Source organism: Amphiura filiformis, unplaced genomic scaffold (genome assembly GCF_039555335.1).
Source record: "Amphiura filiformis unplaced genomic scaffold, Afil_fr2py scaffold_597, whole genome shotgun sequence".
Taxonomy (NCBI): domain Eukaryota; kingdom Metazoa; phylum Echinodermata; class Ophiuroidea; order Amphilepidida; family Amphiuridae; genus Amphiura; species Amphiura filiformis.
Window position 1 is genome coordinate 406,596 of NW_027306061.1, and position 16,728 is coordinate 423,323.

Sequence of the window (16,728 nt, forward strand, 5' to 3'; positions counted from 1 at the left end):
TGAAAACGTTTTATACTCTTAATATACCATTTATATAACCCGACATTTAAACGTTTTCTGACAACCTTTTATAACCTTTTGCGAATGATGTCGAAAACGTTTTGTGTTTGCTGGGTAGCTTCAAAATGACGTTTTCGCGCGCTACGGATTTCTACCATAAACGTATTATGTCCCCCAAAGGTGCTGGATTCACTACCGGTATACTTCCAAGAAATGTGTTCCAACCTCATCCCCCCATGTCAAAAAGAAATCTACACCACTGAATGTACTTTGAAGATAGTTTTAAGTTAAGTCATTATTATCAACAAAGTAACAGATAAACATGGATAAACATGATAAAGGGAATTTCCGAAAAGGTATAGTTTTGTATCTAATGTACTTTGAAAATAGTTTGGTTGAAAGTTACAGACACATGCTTGGATAAGGAAATTTCCGAAAAGAGGTATCACCTGTAACGCTGTTATCTGAATTTGCGAAATAACACTATAACCATGCTAACAGGCTCAGATTTAGGTAACATTCAAAAATACGGAAATTCATCCTCCTAAAGCTGTATATTGTTAGGGTTCTGTTTTAAAGCTAATAGAATAGAATAGAATAGAATGGAATAGAATATATAGTATATAGTATAGAATAGAATTTCTATTCTAGCTTGCACAATCATCCATCCATGGGTACATTCGCGAGTTGATTTTGACAAAATTGGTAGTCGGAATTGAAAATGGTGCAATTAAAACCGACATTCTGACATAACTATGACATAGAGCTTTGTATATGATGTGCTTTAGAAAGTTGTAAAATATCTTTCGTTAGCGAATATGTTATTTTGAAAAGCAAAAACGGCGACCCAAAAAAAGCTCGTGAGGCAAGTTGAAGCCTGTGAAAATCGAAAATCTTTCACTAGAAGGGTTTGAAAAAATATACAGTACCAAGCATTATAGTTTTCTTCTGACATTTACTGATAAAATGAAAACTATTGCTTTTCATTTGGCCGCGAAAATTAATTTTACATTCATACTGCAGTTACTGTCCGTTTTCCTATACACAATACACAGTGCTCTTACCATTGACGCGTAACCTCTACAAATAGCGTATATTAGAAGTATGGGTAATTGCCTAGTTAACGTCGCTGTGTGAAAAATAACCGGCCAATATTAAAAGTACTCTTCTAAAATTCTAGAAAATATAGTTTTGTAAACGACAGATAACACCAACAAATATGAAGAAATTATTTCCAAACCGTGTTACGGCCCACAGCCATTATGTTTCTCATTTTCAAGAATGTGGTTAACAATATGCACAGTATTGTCTCATTTCGTGAACAAAGGCCACACAGTAATTGTTACCTTGCGTTTGCTTTATAATCGTTCACCCAACTGAAACTATAATACCAGCTCATTGCTCAAAACAGACACATGTGTGTGTGGATTTAACCAGAGAAGATCTGATATAACATAGTTGAGCTGTTTTCAATGAGTGTTATCTTGGTTTAATAGCTTTTAATGGGGTTTAAGTCCTGCAAAGGTCGTGGTGAATTCTACTGATGACTGAGTGAGCCTTGTACAACAATAGCCATCGGTTGACTAGCGTTCTGAGTTTGTATATTGCTTAAGTGATTTGTGTCACTTGGCTGACAACACAAACATACACCCTCTACACACCCACTGACAAACCAACACAAGCATTATGATAAAGCAACAACAATTATCTGATTAAAGTAGATGATAGATGATGTTAAGTCTCGCACGACTATTTCAGCTTATTTCCATGATCAGTCATATCTCCAGAAAGACTATTATTCAAACAAACAGTTGGGTCTTCCTAAGATAAGACTAATCAATTGAATTTAACAATACGCTAAGACCAATATCAAATTAACGAGCAAAATGAAGGACATTGTCTGATCAAAATCAAATTACAACAAAAATGTAATAGCAGTCAAGTTAGCTCAATCGATAAGGCGTTCGAGTATGGTGCGAGATGTTGCGGGTTCGAACCCTGGCGGTGCCTAGTATGCTCTCGTGGAAAAATTGAGTTAGCTTGAAATTCCCCTGGACAAGGACCTAACTGCTATAATTGTCTCGTTGTAACCCGCACGAAACTCGGGGAGCTGATCCTGGTTGCGATGGTTATTTGTGGAATGTCTAGGGTGTGCGCTCTCGTAGCAGCAAAGTCCCTGGGCCGTAGTGGTCAGCGACAACCTGTAAAGTGTGCTGAGGCTTGTGGATCAACGTCTATAGGCGTTGTGCCTGTGCGTAGCGCACTATAAATCACTGTGTTTTTTTCTTCTTTTTAATAAAATATAGGCCTATCAACAATCATAGTCAGGAAAGAATCTCTTTAACACAAAGTGGACAATAATCGTTTGAATAGAATTTCAAAATCTTTTGGTAGATACAATGATGGTTTCGAAAGATCCGGATTAAAGGACTAACAACAATTGAGGTTAATGACACGAACTTTTCCCACCTTAGGGACGCACCATTAGATACTCAGGGGGGGGGGGTAGGAAGTTGGGGTCGGCGAAGGCGGCGAATTTTTTTTTTTTTTTGCTGCCGAAGGCTGCAAGTTTTTGTTTTTTTAATTTCATGCATTTATACACAGTTAGGTGGGGAGGTTTTTTTGGTTTTTTAGTGTTGGTGGGGAAAGTTTTTTTTTTTGCTCATGTAGTGGGGGAAGTTTTTTTTTTGAAAAACTTCCTACTCCCCCTGAGTATCAAATGGTGCGTCCCTTATAATAATTATTATACCTATCAGCCTATATCAGAAATTTAAATGATTTTGGAAGCAGGTTGTTGTCTGCATGTGTCACAACACTTTTAATTTGCCATTGTTGTTCTTGTGAGGAAGTACCAATGCTACCAATAGCTTCCGACAGGTTTATTAGATTTCGGTATTAACCCGGAGTATTGTGTAATGTTGCAGTAGTGCGTTTGTATATTCCATACCAGAGGATGATTTAAGCACTTCCCATCAAGTCTTGCGGTTAGCACAGCTGTGTGAGTGAACATGACACCACTGCCCGCCCACTGCATACACACGTGCATGGTGAAATTTGAATTTTGACAGATATATTTACAATAAAAACACCTACAAAAGGTTGGTCGATTTCACATTTTATGCTATCTACAAGGTGTGAATTATCCTTCATGCATACATCACTTTAGATCTGAAATCGACCACGTAAGACACACGGGTAATTCTAAAACAACATCTTTTGCACAGAGTTCAATGGGATTTGAAAAGTAAAGTGGCAGTTGAAACTCTAGTGATAACACTTTTTCAGTGCATGATGGGGCTTCCTTAAATCATCCTCTGATTCCATACTGACTGTTTCTAGACTGAGGTCCACCAACAGTAAGCCCTCTCCCATTGCCCCCAATAACACACATTGCAGAGCAGAGGGCCCATCAAAGGTAACAACGAAATTGCCCTTTGGATGTAAAAATATTTTGGGGGTATTTTGAGAGGTTTTTTTAAATGGTTGATGTGTCTCATAATTGAAAACATACGTACGTGGCAGTTCCTATCCTCCACGTCCATTCCTCAGCCAAAATCTTTGACTAGGGAAGTGGGATGGAAGTGAGCTGAGAGTGGGTCCTCACCATAGACCCTATGTCCTCACTTCAGTAAGCTGATCTTCTACGGAAAAGTTAAAATTAATATTCTTGTCAACATTATAAAACCCAATCATACAAACAAGCCACCAAAACACACAAATATCACGGACACTATATAATATATTATTTGTTTTTATCTGTATTCAAATTTTGATACTCATCTGATGAAGTGATAATTCCTATTGACCAGAGTCGTGATGAACTTGACCTACACCTTCAATTTCCGGAATTTAAATTCATTGTCAGTAAAAACAGATCAGCCTTGATCTAAATTTGGATCAAATACGAGATATGATTCCAAATCAAGTTTTTGTAAAATCTGGAAATCCTATAAAAAAACATGATAAATCTAATAATAAACTTATCATATATTCACAATTGATCTGAAGTGGCTCAAATTGGCGGCAGAACTATTAATCAAAATGACCTGAAATGGGATAAATTCAGATCCACAGTGAAAAACAGTAGAACTTTAATTCAAGATTTTTCAAGGTAGTACTACACCCCTTATAATTTTGTGACTAATTTTGCATTTTTCTCAAAAAATAACTACATACTGCAACAAAAATTATCTATATTTAATATAGGGGCAAGGAAACCCGGGAGGAAACCACTTCATTGTAATTTCAGTGATACAAGACAAGTGGTTCACTGGCATTATATATGTTAAGAAATGAGGTACATTCCCGGAGGTACATTCTAGCGGTACCTCTTTTCTTATCATAATAAATGTACCGCTTGTCTTGAGTCACTGAAATTCCAGTGTAGTAACTGGATTCCTTGCCCCTACATAACTTTTGTTACCAGTGTGTTATTATTTTTTCAGAAAAATACAAAAATAGTCACAAATTTTTCAAGGGGTGTAGTACCACCTTTAATAAAGCTCTTTAACTAGGATCTGTTAATCTCTTTTGGTGGATCTAGATCCATAGGAACCACGGAGATCACGACGTAGTGATGCGCATCGCGCGGTCTAATCAGATAGTTCATGAGTTATGGCGTGGCCCCAGTCAGTGCGTATAGCTCGCAGAACCGTACTAAAATGTACACGCATCCTGTTCACACGAATTCGCACCATTTCGAGACCGATGGCAATCCATTGTTTTTACAAACCGCCCTAGTATTGCCAACACTACACCATTGTTGGTAAAACAGATATCCTTCTTTTGTTGAAGAATCATGGTCATTTTATTAACCTTGTGCAATTACATTTTGTTCAAGTTTCAACTTCCCTTCAAGTCTAGCTTCAATAAAGGCCGCTACAGACTTTTAGTAGATGCAAAATATACGATGTAACTTGTAATAACTTCTAACGAATGTTTGAAGACGTAAAATTGATAATATGATATGTATGTCTGGTGGAAATATATTAATAATTACCTATTTTATGTCATCAAACATTTGTTATATAGCCTATAGATGTTAAACATTAGGCTGGAAATATAATGGAGATTATAATTATACGTTCCACAACTGTTTGGACAACCCTTCATTTGTGTGCCGATTGACTTAATTCCGTTAGGCCTACCTATAAATTTCGGACAATGGTCGAGATCCAATGAGCTTTAACCTTTTCCCAACACTCCAATGTATTATGAAATCAATTAGAATAACGAAGTTACATCGAATATTCTACTTCGAATACTTGGAGTCTGTATGGGGCCTATGGGCCTTAATTCTCTCATGGTTGTTTTGTGGCTAAAATGTTCGGAAGTAAACATGCACGATACGATGATCTGTATTATAGCTTAACTAAATGTTTTGGTCGGAATGTTGGTCAAAATGTATAGGCTACGGTATGTGAATAATAAAGTCATCGAAGTGATTTTTTTTCAACAACAAAAAATACGCTGTCCGGTTTTGTCTGAACCGTAATACGGTATATTATTAGAAGTAAAAATTCTTCGGTATTTTTGGAACAAATATTGTAATGTATAAAAACCGTGCAAATGGCAACTATATCATATTAAAGCAATTTCGAATTCACAATGTGAAATTTTAAATCAAATACGGATATTACATTTTTCTCTTGGAAGAGGCAGCTGAAGCGGAAAATCATGCTCAAAAGTGTATTTCATTATCCACAGCCTCAACCATTTTCTCAAAAAACGGAAACATCTTGCTGCATGTTTGTGTGTAAAAAAAATTCTTGCACATTCTTTTGTTTGGCAAAAATATCGTCACATTAATTTTGTATGTTTTGTTAAGGGGTCGGTCATCCACCTTTGCACACTTATTTGTGAGGCCTGAGAGCACATCAGACATACCAAATTGCATTTCTAAATACGTAAAATGTCCTTCTAATATCAAATAATTTAGATTTTTCGAAATTCGCGATATAAATAATATAAATGTTATGGCAAATGATCAAAAATTCATGTTTTTATATTTTTGACATTTTAACAGTCCTCGAAGTAAACTTTATAAATCTAATGATATGTATACACTCTTAGAAATCACCGTATTTTTTACGGCACAAACCGAAAAAATTTTACGGTAATTTACCGTAAACTGAATTACTATTTCTCTACAAATAGGCATGTTAGTACCGTTAAATTTGATTATTTTGTAATGTGTTGCATTGTCCACATTTTTCAATTAGGAAATAGCCGTATTTGTCTTGACAGATTGTGTTTAAAGAATAGTTCACATAAAAAAATATCGTGTATATATTTACGCGCTACTGTAATTTTAACGGAAAAACTGCCAGGTTTTTTACCGTATAAATATTACGGGCTTTCTGCCATACATTATACCGCATATCGTATATTTTACGGCAATATATCGTAAATATGCTCATTTTACGGTAAAATATTTAATCGTCGTTTTTACGGGAAAAGGTTGGCAATAGAACTGCCAGGTATTTTCCCGTAAAATTTACGGAACATTTCTAACAGTGTACTTAAAGTGTTATGTGGCTGGGAGGAAAAGCCGTTCATCATTTGAAAATTTTGATCTGTCGTATTGTAGATAGGCCTATACATACATTTTCCAAAAACCCTAACAATTGGACTCAATTAATAGATCATTGTCTAAATATGTTTAATTAAAAAGTGATATACTCGTTGTCTTTATCAAATTTACCATGTTTACTTTCAAACAAGCAAAGGGCATATTGCAACCGAAATAGTTCTTGGAAAAAATATTGGATTTCACAATTTCTGTGCTGATATTCGGATGAGCACATTTTCAATATGCTTGCATGCTACCATTGGCTATTACCGCATGCTATTACGTACATTAATTTGCTTTCGTCATTTCTCTCCGCACGATATGGAAACGAACACAGCGTGGATGAGTCAAGGATTGAAATCAATATCTTCATTTCGTTTCAGTTTTTTGGGTAATTTTTTAGCTAAATTATTTAAATGGCACGCGAGGACGCCCTGCTATTTGATACTAGTTCTTATATACTAGACTGCTTGCATAATTCTCAGGCCTTGACATAGAACTTCAGCACAGAGTCCAGATCGCACTAGGCCTACTTTTTGAAAATGTAATTTTTTGAAATATATTTTTATGAAATATGAAGCCTGATACTCAATTTTAGCGCCATATGAGATTGGTAGTAAAACAGGTTAAGGTTAGATAAACACGGACATGTCCAATTTACCTATAGTATTGATAATTTGTTTTGTGAAAAACAATCTTTCTCCGTAGCCAGGTGCGGGTGCGACCTCCCCAATTTGCAAAAGTATACAAAAGTGCCAAAGTTTAAGAATTTGCCATAGCGAGCCAGAAAATAATTTTAAGCTTTTTTGTCTAAAAAGGTCCACATTTGGGGAAGAACGTCTATCGCAAGCTAAGCGGCTCAGAACGTGGGACTAGCTACGCGCAGCTTCTTTCTCGTTACGTGCAGCTTATTAACCAATCAGATTCGCGGTTTTAAACACGTGGAGCTGATGTAAACATCCTCTCTCACAAATATTACGTTGTTAATTTTTGTAAATGAAAATATCTGTAGTATATCAGCAAAAAATGGTATAGGTGCTATTAAAGTAATATCTAAACAGAATGATGATTGTTCTATATTTAGGGGCTATCATTTTCTTCGGAAGGGGATCCCAAATATAGGGGGTCATACTTTTTGGAAAGAAAAATAAGGGGAGGGGGTCATAAATTGATAATGACAAAATGTAGGGAGTCACAAGATGACTATAGATAGTGTGTTTATTGTATTCAAAAATACTGATTTCATAACAATTTTAGCCTGTCTAGGGGGTACGGTGTATCGGTGGTGGGTGTCGGGGGTCATAACATTTTGATGCCGAAATAGTGAGGGCCGCAATTTATTGACGCCGACTTTTTGTAAATTTAGGAACCCCCCGTTCCGAAAAAATTGATGACCCATTTTACTCTCTCCATATTTACACAGTGGCATGTGATATCGCTTTCCATGCAATATCTTTACACAGCGCTTTACATCAGTAGTTGTTGTTGTTTGACCTTCATATCCCCTGCACCGCTAATACAGCCCGAGTATAAAGTTACTTGCTATTAAACACGCTGTAAACTTGGAAACACTAAATAAATATGCTTTGTGTCATTTTAGCCAGGCATTAGCAACATGTTCTCTTGACACGTGCTGTGATTTGGCCTCCTTTACCCGTTCGTTATCTATGCTAATTCCGTAAATTAATTACAAGATAATAATTGTGAAAGAGGATACCTATAACTATACTACGCGCAGCTAACGACCCAACCACGTGATTAAATTTGACTATTTTGATTGGTCAAACAGCTGCTCGTAACGAGAAAGAAGCTACGCGTAGCTGTTCCACGCTTTTGGCCCCCTTGGCTTGCCATAAACGTCCACTTAAACAAAAACCACACAAAATCCTGGCTACGGGCCTGATCAAGATCCGCCGTTTTGTATTCATTCAAAACAACGTGCAACTATTTTCAATAATTTGGGCATAGGGGCCTAATGATTTGGGTATGTCAAGAAACAACAAACAAATTTATTTACCATGGAAGGGGTTTGGTTAAACATTTTCATTATAGTTTGGGACCCTTTTATTAATGATTATTTATTAATATCTAGTATCAGTTTGTGTATTTGAGTTTGAGTACATGTGAGAGGGCGCGTGTCTTGTTCGTCGACTTGTTCTAGAATCAAACAGGCGGTATAGGACATTCCTCGTTCAATGCGGCAACATCCAATGTCGTAAGTAAAACAGACATGAGACGGCAATACAATACTACCCCGGACGTTGAACATAAGTGTGGGTTCATTGTTATTTTCTAATCCATGCACGTTTTTCCTAAATATGTGACACGCATCATTACTTTACTTTTTACACCAAAATACAACTTTTTCCTGGGCATGTTAGTTTTACCCTTTCAAGAGTTTCAAATTTGCGAAACAAAATCTTTTACTTTCACGTTCGTTTAGCCTATAATGAAAGTTTTTGAAACTCACGGCATCAGCATTTGCAAATATAAAGGTTAATTCAAGAACCTTTCGCATTCCCTTTTCCTTGGTTAAGGGGTACTACACCCCTGCCCAATTTTGTGCCTATTTTTGCATTTTTCTCAAAAATTATAGCGCATTGGGGACAAGTAAGATAGGCCCTATGTATATTATAGGGGCAAAGACTACAACTACTGCACTGGAAATTTTTATTTCAGCACAGACAACAGTTGTGTAGTTACAGTCAAAAATGAGGGAAAACCAATATTTGATCAATAAATCAATAACTACTTGTTTGAGTTGCTGAATTTTTAGTACAGTAGTTGTAGTCCTTGCCCCTATAATAACCATATCATACTTGTCACCAAGGTGCTATAATTTTTGAGAAAAATGCAAAATAGGCACAAAATTGGCAGGGCGTAGTAGGCCTACCCCTTAAGGTTTTGTTTTTATTTATCTTTTTTTTTTTTCAATATAAAACTTTGATGTTCACGTGTTTAATATTTTTCAAACATTGCAGGTGAGCTTCATGACCACCAACGGGTTTGCGAAGCATGACTGCGCTATGGTGATGACAGTGGTAGCGTTAGCTGAAATTGGTGGGAAATTCCTCTTGTCTGGTGTTGGTGATCATTTACCATTCCCAAAGATCTTCCTCTTTGATATCGCTAGCGTGTTAGGAATTGGAATCATGTTCACATTGTTCATCGCTAAGGCCTTATGGATGATGTATTGTCTTGCTATAGGTAAGTTAACTGAATTTTAACTTTTGAAGTTTAGGTGAAAGTTATGGTAGGCCTACAATTACTGAATAGTGCAACAACTTGCTAGACTTGAGTCCAGTCCTTATTTTGGGTGTCACGGTTCCCAAAGTGTACTTTGTACCCGGGCTTTGTATACTGTACACTGCAAGATTCCTATTTGGGCCGGCTGCGCAGCCTACACCGTCTGCCAAGGTACCTGTCTGGTACACAAAGGGTATATCTACAAAGTACCAATGCTGCTACTGCACAAGACCCATGCACCAGCAGTGGTACTGCACTGGTACTACACCACCACTGCACTGGTACTGCACAGTACCAATCCAGTACCTTGGCGACGGTGTAACTCTGCAGGCGGCCGTAATAGGAATCTGGTCATGTAGTTTTAATCGCTCCCTGTATTATATTGAAGCTGGTACACATTTTGAAAAAGGATTGGAGTTGCCTGAATAAACAGAAGATTGTTACGGCAACATGGAACAGGTAGGAAAGGTGAGAGTGGCAGATGAAGTTTCAAAGAACCCAAGTGTAGTTGGGAGAAGCGTGTGTCAAGGATGTCTACTGTTACCAGTGCTCTTCTGATTAATGATAGAGGCAGTGGAAAGAATAGGAGCGTGTGTACCGGTTGGAAGGGTGTTCGATTTGCAGATGATCAAGCAATGATAATGCAAGTTCTACAGATATTTTAGAAGACCACAAATATGCAGAATGCTGAAACCCAATCTTTTCGGCATATAGTGTTCACTATTTTGGCAGCGAATTTTTAGTCTGGTCTACAGTGTCAGGCCCGGTGTCAGTATTACTATTATATGAAAATGCCAAAATGTTGGTATTAAATGAGCCTATTTCGATGTAACACCGAGGAACATCGAGTTCAGTCCCCCGGGTTGTAGTAATTAAGTATAATTGTTTGTTTCATCTTGTTAATATTTGGTCATTCCTGATATCCATTCCCACAGTTACCGGGCTTATCGTCATGACGGTGTTTGACGCATTACCCTATTCAGTCTGCGTTGAGGTGTTTGGACCAGAAAGAACCATTGAGACGTCTACAGTACTTCTTATTGCAAATGGCCTCGGTCTTATCTTAGGATCATTGTTTGGTAAGTTCAGAGGAAATCCTAGAGTATATGTACTTAATTGTCGCCTAAACAACATGTGGGTGTATACATTGATGTGACACCGGGATGTGACAGCATCCTTTTGATAGTGACGTCGCGCGTCTTCAGAGTACATTATACATGACTGTGTCTGAATCCGAAAGTACAATGCTTTCTTTAATGAGATAACATGGGCAAACAATCAAAATTTGAGTCTGGCAAAATATCAAACACGATAACTATAATTTCCCGTGTCCTTTATATTGCTTAAGGTAATGCCGATCTGGATTTCAATTTCAAAAAGAGCTTGCAAACATCCAGCGAGACGCCCGGGGGGCACTCCAACTTTGGAGGTGACGCATATGTATGGCTGTTAAGACCCCCTTTTTCAGCATCGCTGTCACCCAAAGACCCCATATTTTTTTACGAACACATGCTCTGTCACCCAAAGACCCCTATTTTTCCATTTGATCTGTCACCCAAAGACCCTTACAAGTTCAATTTGAACAGCAACTTTCATTTATCACTGATTTTGTTACTTATTTTGAAAAAACAATGAAATTTGAAGCCATTTCGAACTAGATTTTCGAGGTTTTTGTCGCGCTATTTCGGCTCTCACCCAAAGATTCCATTAAAAAAAAGATCATGTTCTCACCCAATGACCCCATATTTTTTACATTTTGCTCTCACCGAATGCCAATAATCATGCTCTCACCCAATGACCCCATATTTTTTACATTTTGCTCTCACCGAATGCGTGCGAAAGTGCCAGCCCTACACCTATATCCATTTCATATTGAAGTGCCCCCGGGGGGCGAGACGTAGACTAATGTATATCAGACATTGGTTGAAGACAACAGAAAAAGTGCATCTTTCTTTTCCTCCAGCACTGGTGGAAAAGACCGAAACTACTAAGGGATGAAATCAAAACTCGACCGGCGGTTCCGTCCGGTTAAGGTTAATGCTTAGAACAACAGCAACCGGGCGGAACCGGTGTTCAACCGCCGGTCGAGTTTTGATTTCATTCCTAACATTGCTACTTAACATTGAAGAAAAACACCCCCTCCCCTAATCAATTCACGAAAATCTTTCAGGCTGAATCAAAAAATTAATTTTATGTGGCCCAAGCAGATTTTAGTTAGGCCTAGTTAGGCCTACACATTTTAGTATAATTCTAGGATGGAGATGGCTTGTCATATAGACGAATCCATCGAGCCAAGTCATGGTCAAGATTTGGTCGGCCATATTTGGTTCCCCGCATGCACCTAACAGGCGTTGTGAGTGCCCAATTGGGTGGATTAAACCCGCTTAAAATTCGATGTTAGATTCTTTTGTGTTGTAAACTGTCATCATTCTTTTGTCTACGTGCAACACGGGTGATAGAATGCAGTTTAAAATACCCTTCAAGGCCGCATCATTTCACATTTTAGGTGAGATAGCTGGGTCCCCGTTGTGGCTATGGCTGCCATTGAGGAGTAGGATGTGTGAAATTGGATTCGTCTATACCAAATACTCACATGCATGGGTGCTTAAAAGTGATATATTGTCCCTGTTTAAAAATGCAGGACATGTCCTCCAAAATCATAGATGTTTCAAATAAGAGCAACACTTCAAACTTTAATTTATTTCCAATGTTTTATCATTTACAGGTATGAGCGTGGACGCATCTGGATCGTACGATTCGGCGATATACACGAGTATTGGTATTTATGTGTTCTCATTATTCCTATGGACAGGGGTGCCAATATATCAGAAGATCTTTGCCAAGGATAGATATATCATGGCGGAATTCAAACAAATGCAAAGAGAAATCAAAGAAGAAAAGAAACAAGACAAAATACTAGATTTAAAGCAGCAATATTTGGACAGAACTTTCACTCCGCCTGCATCTCTATTGCCTGAATATGTTTATTATGAACAAGTCAGCACTGTATAGGCGAGAGTTTCTGATGATGAACCGAACCTTTTTTTTTACATATTTTTGTGTATATTGTATACATATTTGTTTCATGATGGATGGTGCTAAACTTCAATTACGGACGGCTCTAAGAAGATCTCAGCGTGATGATGCTTTTAATATATAGGCCTAGGCCTATAGCTGAGTTTACACTCGATCGCTTTTTTTGCAAAAAAACGAATGCTTTGTATGTATTTTGGCGTCGTTTTTACACACTGAGCATGCGCGTTTATTGGTTTTTCTACAAACTAGCGATCAAGTATAAATTCAGCTTCAATGATGTGTGTGAAATCTCTCTTCCTAAATTTTGTCAATTATTTACTAAGATGCCGTCTTTTTATGATGTCCATGATCATGGTGTAACATATACCATGCTGGCACGGTATAATAGGCTATTCCAGTTGAAAGCCACACTGTGGAACATTTTAGAAATATCTTCCATAGAGGGAGTATGTTTTTCAAATGTAGGGTTAATCATTTTAAAACCCATCCATACTCCCTCTGTATATGGCTTTACCTATCTTCCACAACTAGAGTGGGTATTTCAAAATTATAGAAGTTACCCAATTGTCTATTCTATTCAAAGCTATGGTTTATCTGTTCCAGGTTTTTACATTTTCGTGGCTTGTCTTTTTAAAGACAGTTCTTGTTATATTTGACTCATAAATGTATTTTGTGCGAATGTGCGTAATACTCACATAATGTGCACTATTTTAAAGAAAAAATATATAGATTTGCTGTATAATGTGTTGACCGCCATTTACATGTTCTAAGAAAGTTTAAAGTATAGGTAATAATGTTAATGAATACAAATATTTTATCTGTCCTTACACCCAGAAAACATTTAAATGTCGGGTTATATAAAGGGAATGTATAAAACGTTTAAATAACATTCAAAAACATTTTTTGAAAGCTTGCTGCAAAACATGATGTTATTCAAGCGTTGACAACATATTCTGCACATTGTGCACATAATTATGTTTGCCACACAAACATTTTACAATAAAATTGTGACAATATTTTTAAAAAAATGTTGTATAGTAGTGTTTTTTTACAATGATAAAACGTTTTAAAAACGTTTTCGTGAGATATATATAACCAGGCAAATAAATGTTATTAACAAGTTTTGACCAAAACAGAGACATGCAGTTAATATAAAATGTTGCGCTACAATTGCAGAAATGATATAAGTTTGAATATTTTGACACATAATATACAAGTGCAGAAAAACACCCATTTATAGTGATATTTCATTGTCATTTCAGGTAAAAGAGCAGACAAAAATCGCACTTACGGTTCCCAAGAAACTGCAATTTCAATGAGCATCTTGCCAGATCAAGTGTATTATTTATGTATTGTATTGTTTTTCAAGCAGTGATATTTATTATGTATTGTATTGTTTTCCAAGTGGCGATATAAGATTTTTTTTTTTAAAGTCAAAGATCTGTATCTCAAAAAGCAAATAAGCTTTTTATCATGTTATCTTCACAACAAATTGTAATAAATCAAGCGCCTGCTTCTTTTACATGTTGCATGTAATAAATTGTCATCTAGTGGTGTTGCTAGATGTTTCAATATAGTACCAGGAGGCCATTTTACAATGGATTTGAATGAAATTTTCACAGAATGTGTGTTTTATTATTTGTAAAAAAAAGTATGGAAGTAGATTTTTGAAGGTTATCTCTGAATAATATTAAAACATCAATTAACACCTGTCAAATTCAGAGGTAACCTTGTCAGTGATTAATATGATAACCAGGCAGGTTTGGTTCACCCTAGAAGAACTGCTCTGGTAGGGCTTCCTTTTTTAAAGTTGCATTTTCGGCACTCGGCAGCAATATTTGTTGTCCGCTGTGACCTTCTTTATTCTTCGCTCAATAAGACCTAATCAGCTTTGTTCGGAGCGTAGACAAAATTATATTATGTTGCAATACAATAAATTGCATATCAATTATTATGACCTACCTCAAGAAAATTTGAAGATATAAAATGGTTGTGAATGGTGCTTAAATAATGAGAAATTTTAATGTGTTTGCTTACGAACTGTTGAAATAATTATTATAACATAAAAAAAAAAAAAAAAAAAAATGTACGGAGCTCACATAGATAGATGAATACAATAACAAGTTAATCACATTGACGATCACCAGAAGGGGAGGACGTTTGACCTTTTGACCCAACGTCATAAAATTATTTATTACTATTTCAAAAATATAAATTAAAATTTGTGTTTATTGCAGAATAAAAAGATAACTTAGGCGTACTGTTATTTTTGTTTTATTTTTAATTCAAACTGGCAATTTTTTCAGAATCCTTAAAACAGAGGTTTCATGTAATAATTATGACGAGAACGACATGGGTCAAAAGGTCATCCCAATTAATTTGCATAATATATACACATTCTCGTTACGATTACTACAAGAAACTCTAAGGATTCTGAAAACCTCGTTCATTTTAATTAGAAAAAAAAGTAAAGTTATGTTTTATTCTACAACATATTAGAAAGACAAAAATTTTAATTAATTTTGTAAATCGTAAAAAATAATTTTGATCACGTAGAGTCAAAACGGTAAAAGGTCCTCCTCATTTGTCATTGGGATTTCATGAATAGCAATGCTAATCAATGCAACATTTCCTCAATAGGTAGAATTTCAATTATTAGTATAAGAAAAAAAGTGATTTTTATGATGCTTTAATTTATCCGCACATGTACTTTTTGTTTACTTATGTAAAATAGTTAGAATTTCTTCAAAAATATGTACTTTTGGACTTCTTCCATTATTGTTTTGTCTTAGACGCGAATGATTGTCATTAAATGGCTGTTATATGATTGTAGGCTGATTAGGGTCTGCGCTGAGGTAGTTGCGTTCCTGAATGATGCTGATATGAATGATGTTTGGCGTTTAGTTATAATTGTACCCGCTTATTTGTTCTTGTTTGTACCGTGGTAAGGCTAAATAGCTCACAAACAAAGACGAACAAAATTATTTATAAAACCAGTTTGTGTATATATAGCTTCGTTAAAACTAAAATAACAACAATAAAATCTTAGTTCCGTGAGGCTTTTGTTTTTCTCGTTTATTCGGTACTCGGATTCATCGGTGGGGTTTAGAGTTTGTAAAAGAGCATTAAATACAAATCTGATGCTTAATTTATCTTATGATGTGTGTTTAGAGTAAATATAATTTTTTCTGTATGACATTTGTATGTTATTGTTCAACTTTTATCACTCATCTAATATTGTAAAAATATGCAAAAATATATAAAATTGTATTACCCAGCACACTCACAAATGTTTTCAAAAGGGTTTAAAACATTCTTTAATTTTAATCAAAACGTTTATAACATTAGATATCGGGTTATATACAAGTAATGAAAAATTTTAACATTTTTTTTAAATGTCAAAATGTTATTGTAAAATAAAACTGGTTTTTTCAAACGCTTAAAACAATACCAACACTAAAGTAACATTATGCAAGAATGTTTTGCAGCAAGTTAAATAAATCAATGTTATTAAACGTTTTGTACACTTTATAACCCGATATTGAAACGTTTTTCTGGCAACCTTTTTTAACCCTTAGCCAATGTTTTCGAAACGTTTTGTGTTTGCCGAGTAGACCTAATATATTATAGTGGTAATTTTTCTACTTCATTAAGTTGTAAGATATGTATAATATGTACATAAAATGGGATATATTGCTGTAGCAATTATTAAAAGTTTTGCGTTCTTTTTAACTTCTGTGTGACAATGTCTATTTCATTCATTCATTCATTCATTGGCTGCATGAAAATGAGACGTTTTAGTTTTTTTTCTTCAAGTAGATTTTCCCCCTAAAAATTCGAAATAATTTTAGAAAAAAGTAAGGGTATGTACATGA

At 35.8% G+C, this 16,728-nt stretch overlaps 1 pseudogene; it reads left to right on the plus strand.

The window, feature by feature from the left end:
• The window catches only part of LOC140145773 (monocarboxylate transporter 13-like), a 31,467-nt pseudogene extending 16,424 nt beyond the window's left edge, over positions 1-15,043 (plus strand).
• Positions 15,044-16,728: the final 1,685 nt, after the last annotated feature.